Consider the following 16,397-nt stretch of genomic DNA (forward strand, 5'->3'; position numbering starts at 1 on the left):
AGTACAAACGAGAATTCATCGAGCACCTCATTTTCCCCTCAGATCGCCAGTTGCGATCTGAAGCCTGAACAGTTTCTGCCCGTTTCATCCATCCGAGGCACTTTGAAATTGATTCGAGTTTACAACCCCTCTCGCTTCTCTTTCTTACTTGCGTTCCCTCTCACACATCCACACTCGGCCAAGCAAGTTTATACTAGGCTGCAAATACACGTGATGCAAAAAGACTTTGCCAAGAGGAATAATGTTTTTCTTTTCCATACATAAACTAAGCCACAATTTGCTGGGGAAATTTTTGTGTGGGGTAGTTTTGAACGGAGGGCGAAATCCGAATTGCATACTTTCTTTCCCCTGCTTTTAAGTCAAAGACGAGTATAGTTCAAACTTCCTTTAAAAAAAAAAAAAAGGGGGAATTTTTTGGGGTGGATGTTGTTTTGTTTTTACGCTTGAGCTCCCAAGCACGCTAACTGCGCGTTCGCCAGTACTCTTAAGTTTCTAATTCAACATTTACGATTGTAGGCCCTGCACGTTCTTAAAACATACTTTTTCACATCATTTTTTTAGGATAAAATTAAACTTCGTAATTCTATCTTTTCGTAATAACAAGCGTGCATTAGCCAATATATGCAACATACACTATGTCTACGTGTGTTAAACACATTTTACAACCCAAGGTACTGTACTGCTAGATGTGCGAGTACATACACAAAATGCATGCACACACTTTTACCAAGTGGCAATTATTTAATAGGCTGTTCCTTTTAATAAAACATCGGGATCGACATTTTTTTAGAAAAATAAATTAAATTACAAACAGTTTACTCTTACAGCAAATTATAACGTTACCTTAAATGGCCACAAATATTCTCACAATATTCCAAGGAAAGAGACTTTAAAAAGACCAAAAAAATCTTCTGAAAGTACTTAGTATCTCATATATGTATCCCCCAAAAAAAGTATTTTAAAGTGGTACTGAGTCCTGCGCCAGGGATATCCACAGATTACAAGATTATGCACCTGGGTCTGGTTTTTGCATTTTCCACCATAAAACTGCAACAAAATTCCCTCCCCAAAAAAATAAATCATTAAAAAAAAATCCAACAACTTTTTCTTATTGTTTATAAAAAATATTAACACAGGAGAGTTATAATTGTTCCTCAAACAAATCTTGTTGGTTGGAGTGTTTTTCTTCTCCTCTTATAAAGTCTTAAACTTGTTCCAAGTTTAGAGGTGTCTGATCATCCTCCTTCTCATCCTCATCCTCATCACCATTGACTCCCCCGTGGAGTCACATTGATAATAATAGGTTTCCCTGAAAGATACATTGTAATCCATTCACATCCGGGCACTGCGGGTTTATAAAGAGAAGGCGCTGCGGCCGCGGCTGCTCCTCCAGACAATGACTGGGGAGGGGCGGGGCCGGAGCGGGCGACCATAGAGTAGTAAACACAGCGCCTAGAGAGGCGAACAAGATGGCGGCACGCGTCCGCCACGCCTCCTCCAGGAGCGGAGGCGGGTGTCGCGGCCCGGGCTAGCGTCGCGCGTTGGGCTACCCTGAAAGGGGACGTGAGGCCGGGGTTGATCTCAGGCCGCGTCTGCCTGCGCCCTCCCGCTTGTTCGCGCTCCTTGACCGGCCCTGAGCCTTGGCGCAAAAGTATAGTTTCTTGAATAAAGTCACGAATTAAACCAACAGACTTCGGCGGGGGAGTGGGCAGCAGCCCCCAGCGGGGTCACCGCGGGGCGGCTCGGAAGGTGCTGTGCAGGCCGCGCCAGAGGGGCGCCTGGGCCGCCTCCCGCGCGGCCGGTCCTCTGCTCGCTAAGCGTGGACTGCTGGGTAGAAGTCCAGATGCCAAGCGTCACCTGCTCCGGGGCGCCCAGGGGCTGTGGGTCCTCGCTCCTCTCTCTACCCGGTCTTTTCACAGACCCTGAAAGTCTGAGAACTTACTAGTAGTCGAGGAACGCTTGGCTCAAAGAAGACCTTCCTGTACTGCGAAACGGACTCCAGTGAAATTTGTACCCTAAGCCATGACCGACTCAACTTCCAGTTCTGGACAAGCAGTTATCTTCTCCAGCCTGTTTTCTGGTCTGTGAAGTGCAAACAGCAATGCACACTTTTAAAAAAATTTTTAAATTTTGTAGTTAAGATGGATAAAGAAGCCATTTCGATCCCTAATGCCTCAGTAAAAGCCAATACTTCTAACCTAACCAGCTGGACTGTAAGGAGAGACTTCCCTATCTCTAAAAAATAGCTTTAAGTCCTCCCAAAAGAAAAATGCCATTATTAATAATGATAGATAGCACATGCATAATTTCTATAGGCTACACATCATGTTCTAAAAATTTTACAGTGAGCGTTTCTATCCTATGTAGCCTTTGTTACTTACTTCAGGTAAAGGGAAACAGAAGCCAGTAAATAACTTAACGCAGGGTAGAAGTTTATTAAGTGATAAAACTTGTCTAAATTACACACTATCTACATTAAGTGATCCAGTCTACTTATCTCTGAAAGGTAGTCTGTGATCGAACGCTACACTCAGCTATGTTCCTCTGCCATCTGGCAGTGGGGAATGTCCTCATCTCTACTTTCTGACGAGAATTTGTAGCAGTCAGAGTTCAGACCAATTTTTAAGGTATTTATTTCCATATAATTTTTTCAGGGACAAGAATTAGGGTGTCTATTGGTTCTTTGTCCATTCACACACTGTAAGATTCTTGTCATCTATCCCCATTTCTTGTCCTTCTTTTACATTTAGACCCTTCTTTGTGATGATACATTGCCCAAGCGCATTCTCTAGTTCTCAGATTAAGTCCTTCTATGGACTCTACTCAAGTGTTGTAATGAAAGGATCACAGACTTTGACTTCAGAGAAAAACTCTTCTGACTCTACCTCCGGTCTTTGTGAGGTAATGTGCAACGTCAATGGTTTTTCCTGTAGAATGCAGAAGTGAGATTAGAGAATCTGATAAAACCCCTTTTAGCTTTCAGGTTTTTATGATTCTTCTAATAGTCTTGTATTTTTTTTTTAACCCTACAATTAGAGCACCATGCCACTCCCCAGTTTTAAAGTAAGGGACAAAAGTGGTGTTTTGGTTTTTGTTTTTTCCTGAACTGTCAGATAATAAGATACTTTCTAATTATACTTTTGAAGATTGGAGTTACCTTGGGAAGGGAGACTCAGGAGAGTTCTGTAAAACTTAGAGGTTAAAAAAAAAAAAAAAAAGTGTGAAGTAGAAATGTTTGGAAGTGCTTGTGCTAACTACATACCTCTTTTCCTAAGACCCTGTCTGTAAATCCTGGTATAGAAGTCTGTCATAGCATGGATTGCTGTAATAAAAATCATATACTAAATGACTCCAACGATGGGCACTTGTTTTTCACAGCTCTGGAGTCTGCAAGGTCCAACATCAGGGTGCTAACATGGTCAGGTTCTTCTTAGGGCTCACTTGATGTGCAGATGTCTACCCCCTTGTTGTATTTTCGCATGACGGATAGAAACAGAACACTAGTCTCTCTTCCTCTTATAAAAATACTAACCCCAGGATGGGGGGCTTCATGCTCCTTTGTCAAAGCCTAGTTTTCTCCCAAAGGATTCACCTCCTAATGCCATCATTTTGGGGATTAGGAAATCAACTAGGCATTTGGTTGGGGGCAACATTAGAGAACTGAATGTGGGTCCAGACAGACTGGACCACAGGAATGAAAAGAGGAAGAGATAGATAACACTCTGGTGAGTGATGGAGTAGACATGTCTGAAGGGTTGGCGGGCCAGAGCTGGTGCCAGGGTACCAAGTCATGTGAGAGCTGTGGTTACAGGGGAGCAAGAAGAATGAGTAAGCAGAGGTAATGCTCTTTAGGTAAGAGAAAAAGCCTTGCAAGTTCTGAGAAAAAAGCCTACAAACAATAAAATCCTAGGAAAAAATGCCTAGAGCTATTTTCCCAGTTACTGTAAAGACTACATTTCTGTAGGATAGCTAATTCCTGCAGTATTCCCCTCCTGTCACCAAGGTAAGCTAAATACTTTCTGGTCCCTACAACTGAAAAGTTTAACAACAACAATAAAAATACTTTACATATCAGCATTGTAGCTGGGTGTGGTGGTGCAGGCGTATAACCCCAGCACTTTGGATGATGAGTCAGGAGGATCAGGGGTGAGTTCAAGGCCAGCCTGGGCTACAGAAATGAATTCAAGCACTACATACTGAGACCCTGTTTCAAAAAGCAAACAAAAAATAGTAAACAAATATCTGTGTTTTCAAAGCTATTTTTTTTTTTAAAGTAGGGACTGCTTTTCTAGGGAGTAAACAATTTCCTTGCTTCCCTCATGATGGGGATTATATCTAATTTGTGGTGTCAGCTGCAGTCAGGAAAGAATATACAAGTATCGTTCTCTTTCCATTATTTTGTGACTTTGAACAAGTTTCACATCTTCTCAGAGTTTTAAAATTATGTCTGTATTAAAAACCTTTGCCAGTCCCATGGAAAACCCACTATTATTATGGACTACTGGACTATATTGGAATATTTTACTGAATTCACAAACCTACAATATTTAAATGACTATGGAATACCCTTCTCTGACAAAACTAAACAAAAAAAAGGGGATACAAATGAACAACGATTTTTTATCTATATATTCAAAATAGAATAGATATACCGCTGTTTTCTCTTGATCCAATGAATAGAAAGATTTGTTCTAATAGTGTTTGTGAACAGGATATCGTGTCTACATCTTGTACAATGAATAACCACTAACACAACAATATACAATGTATTAATTATTGAAACTGTCCAACTAATCTGATTTGAAACTGTCTCATTGCTATTTGTTTCTCAATAAAAGTATAAAAAGTAAAGCTTATATGGGGATCCTGGGGAGATAGCTTAGTAGAATAAGCACTTGCCTGTCAAGTGCAAGCACTAGGTCCTGAGTTCAATCCCCAGTACTGAAGAAAAACAAAACTTACATGATCATAAAGATGATATAAGATAATAAAGATGAATGTGCTTTGGAGAGTACAAATTCCTTTTAAATGTGAATCATCATTATTGTATAGAATTAATGGCTGATAACATGTCTTTCATAGCAGTATGACAGGAGTGCTGATATTGATACTTCATGGACTCATGCCAAAGGAAAGACATTGAAGGACACTTAAACACACAACTTTATTGTAGTTGAGGATGTCAGGGCCAAAACAGGTCACATTCTCCTTTAAATGTTACCCAGTTTTCTCTTGCTACATATATTAAAATAAGAAAACAAAGCCACAAACAAATCAAAAAACAAAATTGCTCTTTGATGTGCTCATGAAATTCATTAAAAAATTTAGCAAATAATTGTTGCATATCTACCTTGCACTAGCAGTTACCTGAGGCAAAAATGTAGGCAAAGAAGTCACAGTGATATAAATGTCAAGGGCAGTGCTGATTGAATAGCTAAGTCACAGTACTCAAGATACAGTCTGTTCCAGGTATATGCAAAATAGAAGGTTGCCCTGGTGTATTTTCAGTTGATGGCTCCAATGGACAAAGCTAGGATCCCAATCGAGAGCCCTCCCCATAATGATGATGAATCAGGACAGTTGGCAAGTTAGAAACAGAGCTCCAGTCAGTTTGTGTGAAAGAAGTCCAGAGCTTTATGATATACAATAGGTCCTATGCACACCCAAGGCCTTTGCTTTCACTAGCTGTTGATTCTGTCATCCTTTGGATCTCAGAATTCATGTAGCCTCCTCCTAGAGAGCTTGCTAACCATCCTGCATAAAGCATACCCTATGTTATTATTGTCTGCCAGAACATCAGCTTTATGTGCTTGGTGATACCTTTCCCAGCTGGAATTCTTCTACTAATGCATTGCCTTTTCACATTGGCTACCTCCATCTTCAGACAGGTAGACTGCATGCTGCAGGGACTGCATGAAGCTGATTCACCCTTACATTTCTACACCTACTGAAGTATCTGGCACATACAGTTTTCAAAAACTATTTGCTACATAAGTGAAGAAAGAACCTGTCTTTATCATCTAGAGATACACTATAGGGTGGGGGAGATAGCACAGTGGTCTAAGCACCTACCTAGCAAGAGCAAGAACACAGGTTAGATCACCAGTACCACATGCAGTGCTGGCCCTTGCACTATGCCATCCACGAAATGCTGGGCCAGGATCACTACAAGTCTGAGCTGCATAGTGAGAGCCTTTGTCAAATAAATAAATAAATACTCACTGTACAATAAAGGCCACCTTTTCAAATCATTTTTCTTAAGATTTCTTTAAATCATTAGTTGTAAGTGTTGCTGGTGAATGTTCAGTTTGATTTGCAAAAGGCCATTAGCAATAATGTGGCTTGAAGCCTGGATCCTAAAGTTAAACCAAAAAAATTATTCAAATTTATTAAACCCCAGGGGAACAAGGTCTTTCTTATTATGAATGCAAAACAAGATGCTGTCATTGTATTACTTCACTATTTTAACATTTTTGGAAGAGGAGATAGAGACCTGCAGGTACAGTGAATTGCCCAAGGTGACATAGATACAAATAACAGAGAGAGAGTTAAACACAGGTAAACCACGCTCTATTTACAGCTCCTGCACCATGGCTTTAGGCCACAAGAAGTATCTGCACTTGTTGAGCTTTAAACTTTCAGCAAATACACGGGAGAACAAGGCCACTTGGATACAGACAAAATGCTCTCTACTTGCCAACTTCATTCCTCTTTGGAACTCCATTTCTTCACCAGTCTCCCACTCAGGGAGTCCTTCAGATACTGACACAACCCTTAAAATAGAACACTCAAACTGTAACAAGGAGAACAGTTTTATGATCAGGAGGAACTTTCTAGGAGGTTGGCACTAAATCTTTTGAGCTTTGTTTAGATTAACATAACTTCCTGAACACTGAAAATGAAAATTGTCAAAGGTTTATTTTTGCATTTTCATTTCCCTAAATCCTCAAAACATCTAAAAATGGGGAGGAAAATCAAAATTCTTCTTCACAGTTGTGATCCACTCCACTGTCTTTCTTCAACACTTTGTAGCATGGATACCACTGTGCAAAGTTACTGATTTATTCTGTTCTCTGTTTCCAGTCCAGGTTCCTTTACAAAGGTGTGAAGCACATCTTTGTATCCTAAAGATCTAACACATTGCCTGGCATATAAGTCCTTGTTTATAGAACTGAAGTAGTCTTCCAAAAGTAACCTAGAAAAATATGAAATAAAGTTGGAGGCAACAGATCGATATTTGAGATAATAAACTTGCCTTATTAGAACTAGAATTAGAAGCACAGACAGTTCAGATTTTAGATTTTGCCTACTTTAAGAGTTTCTGAGTTTTGGGAAAAGAATAGAGAAAAAAATAATACTTTGACAATCACTCATCCTTAGTGTCCTCAGAATTTTTTGTAATCTAAGGAAGACTCAAAAGATTTAGTACCACACTTCTAGAAGGTGCCACCTGATCAGAAAACTGTTTTCTTTGTAACAGTCGGAATATCCTATTTGAGAGTTGTGTCAGTATTGGAAGGACTGGTCAAGTGAGAGACTGGCACAAAAATCAAGTTTCCAAGAAGGAATGAGCTGTCACACAGAAAGCGTTTTGCCTGTGGTCTTGTCCTCCATCTCATGTGCTCTAAATTTAAGTTCCATACATGTCACTCTTGCTTGCAGTTGTGACCTAAAGCCACATGCACATGAGCTATGAAAGGCAGCATAGTCTACCAGTGTGTAGGATACAGCTTGCTATGTGGCAGCTATGTGACACTGAACAATTTGCTAGAGTTTCCTCATCCACCAAATGGGAACAAAGATCTGTTACAGAATTATTATATCAGATTAAAGGTGATCATAACAAAAATGCACACAGCATAGGGTTCATTTTAGCATTGTAATCTAACAATGAGATTACACATGTGCAGTAGAGTAACATTTTTTTAAATTACATATCTCTTTAAAGTCATGAAACTGATTTAAACCAACTTTTTGTTTGAAGCAAAAAAGAATAACATAGAAAGTAACAACATGCCATGTATACATGAAGCTAGTGTTTCTTTACACAAGTTTTGTTGTAGCTGTGATACATGCATACTAGGTGTCTCGGTTACTTTATTCTTATTGATGGGACAAAATACCTGACACCCAAATTTAAGGAAGGAAAGGTTAGTTTAGCTCACAGTTTGTGGAGGCTTCAGTGCAAACTTGGCTGGCTCCAAGGCAGAGTGGCATGTGGCAGAGGGCAGGAGTTCATGGCTGCAGAAGACAGCAAAACAGCAAGATCAAAAAGAGAGGAGCAGTGGCAGCAGCAGTGAAGGCAGAGACAGCAAGGCTCTCTCCTTCCTTATATTGCATTCAAGCTATCTATGGGCGTAGCACTCACACCCATAATATCAGCATTGAATCTTGAATTAATCACAAACTCTAGAAGCCCGCCCTGTGATGGCATGAGGTTCTGTGTACTGATGTGTGTGGGGGGTCAACTAGACACAAACCATTACACTGGGTGTTCATCAAAAACATTTACAACTAGAGCTGCAGCAGATAGGCCACATTACTCTGCTAGCAAGAGCATTCCTAAGGCAAATTCGGGAATCATAATGGAGAAAAGAGAAAGAAAGCTAATTATGCTTGCCTTCTATTTCTTCTCAAACTGCATGATACTTCAAACTCAGCAGTCACTTCTTAAGGTAAAACACAGACTTTAAAAAAAAGTTTTAGACCAGGGTTTGGGGCATGTTGAGGCTGTGATTAAGACTGGGCATGGTGCCTGAGCCTGTAATCCCAGGGCTTGGGAGGCTGCAAACAAGAGAATCACTACGAGTCCGGTAGTGAGACCCTGTAGACCCTGTACTGAATACATTTAAGAAAATTAAGAAAAAAAGTTTTAAAAAGAAAAAAAAAAGTAATATAGAATAAAAAGAATTTTGAAAAACCTTCTGCCTTTTCCTAAGTGCACTACAATAATTGGGTTTAATTTGGCTTTTAAAATCTAAAAGTATTCATCCTGACCTAAACTCTCAAGCTTTATTCCCATCTCCTGCCCTAAAAGGGAGTTTAACCAATCCTAGCACATATGACACTGAGTGGTTGTGTGAAAAGAACTACGAGAGGAGTGGGGAGGAATTGAAGAGATGGGGCCCCTGATCTCATTGCATTCACACTCTGGTAGTGTAGGACAGATACACATAACTCGCAAGGACTCTTAACAAACTGACCCAAGAGCTATTGAAAGCATGACTCCAGACTACAGCATAACCAGTAACTGCCATCAGCTGGAGACATATAAGTAAATTTCTTGGATGATATGGTTGTGTGCTCGACCTGAAAAGAAGAGTGGTCCTTTCTGAAAGCAGATAAAGAGGAAAGAATGCTCAGGAGAGGCAGGTAGAAAGGCTAGAGAGTGAGGATCTTGTTAGATTCATGAGCAGATGTAAAACCTAGTGTATTTAAACTGCATCAGAGAATGGGGACCCATTGGCTCTGTTCATGATGCGTAGAGCCAGCAAGGTCATGCACACAGCAGCACTGTTCAGACATACCTGAGAAGAACGTTCTAGAAACAATACAGACTAAGTAAAGAAAGTGAAGGCAGAGACTAAAAATCTGTTTTGATTTTCTTAACCAATGATTATAAGATTCTAAAATAGAGCTGTGACAAAAAATAAAATAGAGCTGTGGCCATGGTCATAGAAACCAAGAAATTATATATATATATATATATATATATATATGTATATATATCTGACAAACTTATTTTGGTTAGAAAGCAATATTTTAAAAACATCTCAAATTGGCTTAAACAATAAAAGATTTGCAAATCTAAAGAAATTTAAAGTCACTAACTAGAGCTCTAGCTCACTTTTCCACTTTTCTCCACAACTCAGACTTACTTAAATATGTTACACTAACTCCTTCATGATCCCAAGATGGCCACCAGCAAAAATTGAGGTGCTAAACATTATTGTTTGCCTCCAGGGAGAGATAGTGATTGGCTACCCCTGAGCTCTTGCTGGGCCATTTTAGTAATATACTCACCGTGGAGCCAAACCATGCAATGACTGGCTTATGCTCATCACAAGTAATTATTCTGATAAGGCTCAAGTCTATTATAGGCCACCCTTAGTGTGATGGGCTCAAGCCCTAGGGTTTGGGGAATAAAGATGAATTTTGGAGAGATAAACAAAGTTTGCCAAGCTTTCTGAGTATCTGTGTAATGGAACAAACTATTTGTTTTCTTTTCTCCTTCTTGATCCAATCTCCCCATTCAGTTTCCTTCAACACTTTCTCCCTTTCAATGTCATCCAGCTAGGTTCTTATCTCCCCTCTGTGGTCTGCTCTGACTCAGTGACCTTCCTTTATCACTCCTTCATCCATACTAGTTCATTTAAACTTTTTAAAAATTCTAATACAATATATGTACTGTACTGTAAAAAGTAAAAATCTTAATTGTATAAGTAAATAAATTTTTATGCATGGAGACAACAATATATTATCTATTACCTAGGTCAGTATACAGAAGATTTTCAGCTACCCAGAAAAATTTCCTTTTCTCCTTCGTGGTCTTCATAGGCAGTACACATGCTCCCTGACTTCTATTGCCCTTGATTAGTTGTACTAATGAGCTTAGAATCATCTTTTCTGTACTCATGTGCTTCTGGCTTCTTTCACTCATTATGTCTATGAGATTTGTTCCTGGCTGCCTGTAGGAGGCAGCTTTTTTATTTTGAGTCAATCAAGGAGCAATCTACCACTGAACCACATCTGTAGCCCTTTTTATTTCTTGTTTTGATGTAGGTTTTCTTTTTTCTTTTTTTTTTTTTTTTTTTGGTTTTCTTTTAATTGTTCAGGATGGCTATGAACTCGAGAACCATTTGTTCCTGTCTCCAGAATAGCTAGGATGGATTAAAGCATAAATCACCACCCCAACTTAAAAAAAAGTATTCTTTTTATTACTGTTGAGTGTTGCACTGAAGAAATAATTTATCTACTCAACCTCTCCAAAATTTCCATTTTCCAAATTTTGACTAGTATTAAGTGGAGGTGCTTTGAACATGCTACAAGTACATTTTGGTGAATTACACACTTCTTTCTCTTGAATATGTACCAGGAGCACTTGTTATATGCCTTGAACTACTGAATCACAGTGGACACATTTTAGCTTTAGTAGACATTGTCAACAGTATAGTAGACATTGCCAATGGTTTTACCAGTTTGCATACATAACAACAATGTATGAGATGAGCTTGATCCTTTCAATATAAACTATTATCAATGATATATTTACATGTGGCTTCTGTTTTCTGAATTAAACTCTAAACTGTTACAGCACGGAGGATATTGTAGAATTCTTTGCTATTCCAGTGATAAATAGTAGGTTCTGCATAGCAGCGGTGGTGATTTCTTTCAATTTTCAATAAATCACTACCTTTGACTGTCACAAATTATATTTACTATTGCTTTATTAAGCAGTAGCCAATAACTTAATAATTAGGAATAATGTCACATCTGAATATACGATAATTTCTACTTCTGAGTATGCATCCAGAAAAATCAAAAGTTTGCCTTTTTTACTATTGACATTATTTTTATCTTTATGAAAACACAAGTAGATATTAGCAAAGCAGAAAAAGCACTCTTCTATGAAAAAATAAGTCAAATCTTTATAGCAAAATACAGAATGACAATGTTTAACACACTATGTATCATGATCTTAAAACAATGGCCAAAATGTCATTTAGAGAAGTCAAAGAGGCAAGATTGTCTGTGGAAGAAGAAACAGATGAAAGCATAACTCTTTGAGGGCTGGCCAGATAGCTCAGCAGACTAAAGCACCTGCTGAGGCAGGCTCAGGGACTGAGGTTCGATTCTCAGTGTGCTGTGCCTGCCCCTCCCCCAGGGTGCACTGAGACAGGACTGGGCGCGGTGGCACATGCTTGAAATTCCAGCACTTAGGAGGCTGAAAACAGGAGGATCCCTATGAGTCCAAGTGGATCACTATGAGTCCAAGCTGTGTAATGAGACCCTGTACTAAAATACAAAAAAAAAAAAAAAAAGCATAACTCTTCCTTGGAAAGATGCTTGCACAACAATAGCCGCTATAGCATTACCTGCTATGATATCATCAGAGGAAGTGCAGATGTGCCACCAGGACACCATGCTATGTGAAATAAGGCAGTGACCCGAAAGGGATGTCATACTGTCACCTTAAAATTGTCCAACTGGGAACAACACAAAGCTAGAAGCTAACCATTTGCCAGCACTCCAGACCAAGGCCAATAGACTGGAGCATCCATATAATCCCAGGTAATATGGATGTTGTTAGGTCTGTGACCATGCTGAGTTGTGTAGTCACAAAGTATGGAGCATGCACAGGTACACACAGGCCTAGATTTTAAACTAATATGTTATAGTTGCTACATATTCTGTGCTATGTGAAATAAGAGTGGCCGGTAGAAGAACGCTCCATGGTGTTACTTATAGAGGACATTTAAAGCAGACAGACCTAGAAACAACAGAATGGCAGTTGCCAGGAGCAAGGGGAATGGAAAAATCTTACTAGATTCTTACTTACTAGAGCTTCAAATGCATGGTAGTGTAAACTAATTTCTTCTGGTCAAAGGTCCTATTCTCTGTATCTTTGCATTAATCTGTTTATCTACCTCCAGTTGACTTATCTACACCTCATCAACATGCATGTCTATATCTGTATTGATGAATCTAGTGTCTACCACCTCCCCAGTTTGTTTTCCGTACTCTAGCATTTTGTTCAAGGGATCAATTTGCTTCCAAAAGTCAGAGAGAGAGAGAGAGAGAGAGAGAGAGAGAGAGAGAGAGAGAGAGAGAGAGAAATGGCAAGATTAATTCAATTAATTCCTTAAATTTCTGTGAGTATACCAGGGTCACAGTTGACAGTTGTTGTGCAATTTGGTGGGTTATCAACAGCCACAATGCAATTCTTGTTCATAGGACACCCCTACCCACAAATAGCCTACAATATTATCCACTTCACAGGTATGACCTCTGGGTCAGGGAAACAGATCCACACAGGCTTCCTACCTCACTACACTTGCTCTCGCACATACTCCAGACCAAGGTGCCCAGCTCAACATCTCCTACCTCTCTTCAGGCTTTTCTTTCTTCCAAGAGTGTTCCTTTTCTAGGTCGTTGCAATATATTCTTGCTGACAGATCTCAGAAAATAACCATTCTAATAGAGCAGTGTTTCCCAAGTCACGCCCTCTACAGGCTCTTAGAAGAGGTCCTCAGGAACTGTAAAGTTCCTTCTGCACCCTTCCTCTAGGGCAAAACTTGTCTCCTGATCTTACATTCCACTACTGAGAAAAACAGAACAAGTCTGCTAGAAAGTGACCTTCTTTGCTCACCTATTCCTGAATAAGGAAGTAATTGTAAATTTCCCTCTTTGAGGAAATAAAAAAGTTCTTCTCCTCCATGAAACCTTTAACTCTTGTATCTATCCATTAGAGATTTTAAAAATAAATGGGCCAGTGTGTTAATTGCTGCTCTGCAGCTTCCTTTCCTTTCCTTTCCTTTTTTTTTTTTTTTTTGAATTTTATGAGACGCCATACCATATTTTTATATCACAATATGTAGGCTTTCTGGAATTGTGTTAATGCCCATTAAAAAAAAGGAAAAATATGTAACACTATCACTCTTCCTAGTTGCCAGGAACATTTTTAATTGCATTTAATTCTCAGGACTACCCTTTAAGGTGGCTACGGTAAGTGTTCCAGTTTTCAGTTTGAGGAAACTGAAGTAGAGAGAAATTAAATCACTTGCTCAAGATCAAAAATTTACTAAGGCCCCAGACCCAGGATTAGAATTCAGGCTGCCAACTTTTAACTCCTCTGTTCTGGGCTCTGCTATGTCTGTGCCACAGCTTTTTAAGCCATTCCTTTATTAATCATGTTCCAATTTTTCATCTTTACTGGCATTCCCCTACTGACTAGCACATTCTTGGACGCCTCTCCTACCTCACGGTGATGTGTATTTAGGGAATTAAAAATAACAGCTATAGTACCTTACCTCAAAATTAAGGTAATTATTAGATCAATGACTTCCCTTTTTAAAAAATGTTTTGTATTCCAAGTCTCAATAAAAATCGCTTTTGAATTACCAGCAGCTTTGGCAAATCCACGTTGTATCCATGGGCCATTACCATCGATAATTGAGAATGCACATACATGTTAATCAATCATTTATTCCTGCCTCCATCTCCTTTGCATGGTTCTAGATGTTGTTTATGTCAAAGTGGGAACACAGTATGATTTTATCACCCTTTGTGGTCAAGAAATTATTATTGTAGAAACAATAGAATTGGATGAAGTTGGAAACAAAGGAGGATTATGCTGTAAGTTTTTCCAGAGTTAAGCAATAATATTATACTGTAGTACCATTTCACTGTCTACTAAAGGCATAATTTCTACACTTTCCCTGAAGCTAAGGAAAATGAAGAGCAAAATGAATATAATATAAAATGCAAAACACTATACTTCCCCATTCAGGATATGGAGAAGAATAGAAAAATACTAGATTCTGAGTGAAAACTCTGGTTTCAGATCTTACCAACACTGAGGTCTTAGACAAGGTTTTCATTACATTGAGGTTATTGGCATTAGGAGGAACTAGGCAATTCTCTCTCTCTCTCTCTCTCTCTCTCTCTCTCTCTCTCTCTCTCTCTCTCTGTCTCTGCCTCTCAGTAATTAACTCATATATTTACAGGGAACTGAACCCAGCGTCTTGCACTGGAGTACATCCTCATCCCTATTTAATTTTTATGCTGATCTAGAGTCTTGCTAAGTTGATTGTGTTGGCCTTAAACTTATATTCTCCAGCCACAGCCACCGAAGAGCCTAGGTTGTAGATATGTATTCCCTGCCCACCTTGGACTAAATAATCTTTGATGTTAAAGGCTAGGAGAACTGTGGAATATTTGTTTGCATTCCTGGTCTTGGTGCACCAGACACCAGTAGGCTCTCCAGCCCTCCACTCTGTGAAAATAAAAAACGTCTCCAAACATTGCCAAATTATCCACCATAGAAAAAAATCATCTTGGTTGAGAATCATACCCTGAATTTCTCAGGGTAATAGTCTTCTTGTAAAAGTAAGCATCAGTTCATTTGCTTTACAGAGTTGATATAAAAACACTAACATATTCACACTAACTTTGGAAATTACACATTGCTATTTAAGCATGAAGTGAGATATTATTGTTAGCTAGGCCACGCTGTCTTGTTAGGTTTTCATTTTTATTATTGCATGTGTGTAAAGCATAATGATCACACTCATTGTGGGACGTTGGTACCTATGTTGTCTCGGTTACTCATCTCTCATTGCTGGCACAAAATACCTAACACCCAACATTGAGGAAGGAAAGGTTAATTTAGCTCACAGTTTGTGGAGGCTTCAGTCCATGCTCAACTGGGTCCAAGGCAGAGCAGAACATGGCAGAGGGCAGCAGTTCATGGCTGTGGAAAACAGCAAAGAGCAAAAGGAAGGAGAAGCAATAACAATGGCAGCAGAGAGCAAGTTTCTCTCCCCCTTATACTGCCTTCAGGCTATCCTGCCTGGATGGGTGTAGCCCTCACACCCAGTGAAGCCCTCATTCTCATAATCCCAGAACTACTCAGACTCATAATCCTAGCCTTGGATAACGAATTAATCAGACTCTAGAACCACACCCCATAACTGCATGAGGCTTTGGGGGAACACCTAGACACAAACCATAACATGTACATCACATGCTGTTTTTAAGAATTCTAAAAATGATGTGAAAAGTGGAATTATCAGACCCAGAATATATTTCTGTGTACATTTCCAAAAGGGAGTTTTAAATAGTCATAAGAGATTAAACAAGCAGACATTACCAATTCACTGTTGGCAAAAAAGTAAGAGTTAACATTGTTCTGTTTCATAAGCTCAGACTCTTCTCTCGTACTATTTAATTTCTTTTAGCAAAGAGCTGCTGCCAGTCCCAAAGAGAATTAGGTACCTAGAATATACAGAATAGAAACCATCCCTGTGACCAGAAAAGTGTCACAGAGAGCACATTCTACTGGTAGAAATCCAGGAGGCCATTTCCATGTGCAGAACACAGGCTCTCCTTGCTTTTGAGGAGGGAGAGGTTCCCTTACTCCTGAGCTGCACAGCTGTGCCATCTTCTGAGATTTACATCACTCAGAACCTCAGTGGTCCTGACCCATGCTCCTGCCATCAACACTGTACCTTTGGGGCCCCCTTCTTGGCTCACAGTTTCTAGCTGGGAGACTGCACGTGTGATTCTCTCTCCAGCTATCAGTAGTAAACAGGACAGTCTTTGCACTGAATGCATTTTTTACTAAATGACTGAATAATTATTTTGCTATGTGTAAATAATAACTTTCAAAAGAGCAT

General features: G+C 39.4%; 1 protein-coding gene across 9 annotated transcripts in view; it reads right to left on the reverse strand.

Annotated features, from left to right (window-relative positions):
• The window catches only part of Tcf4 (transcription factor 4), a 348,055-nt gene extending 346,667 nt beyond the window's left edge, over positions 1–1,388 (reverse strand). For 7 of the 9 annotated variants that reach the window (XM_023715119.1, XM_023715123.1, XM_023715116.1 and 4 more), the window contains exon 1: positions 844–1,350. The gene's annotated coding sequence lies outside the window, so the exon portion shown is untranslated. Of the gene's footprint in view, positions 1–26; positions 122–843 lie in introns of those variants that run through there. The other 2 variants (XM_004623671.2, XM_023715093.1) reach the window with 2 other exon arrangements.
• Positions 1,389–16,397: the final 15,009 nt, after the last annotated feature.

The sequence above is a fragment of the Octodon degus genome, unplaced genomic scaffold, assembly GCF_000260255.1.
Source record: "Octodon degus isolate 3935 unplaced genomic scaffold, OctDeg1.0 scaffold00003, whole genome shotgun sequence".
NCBI lineage: Eukaryota > Metazoa > Chordata > Mammalia > Rodentia > Octodontidae > Octodon > Octodon degus.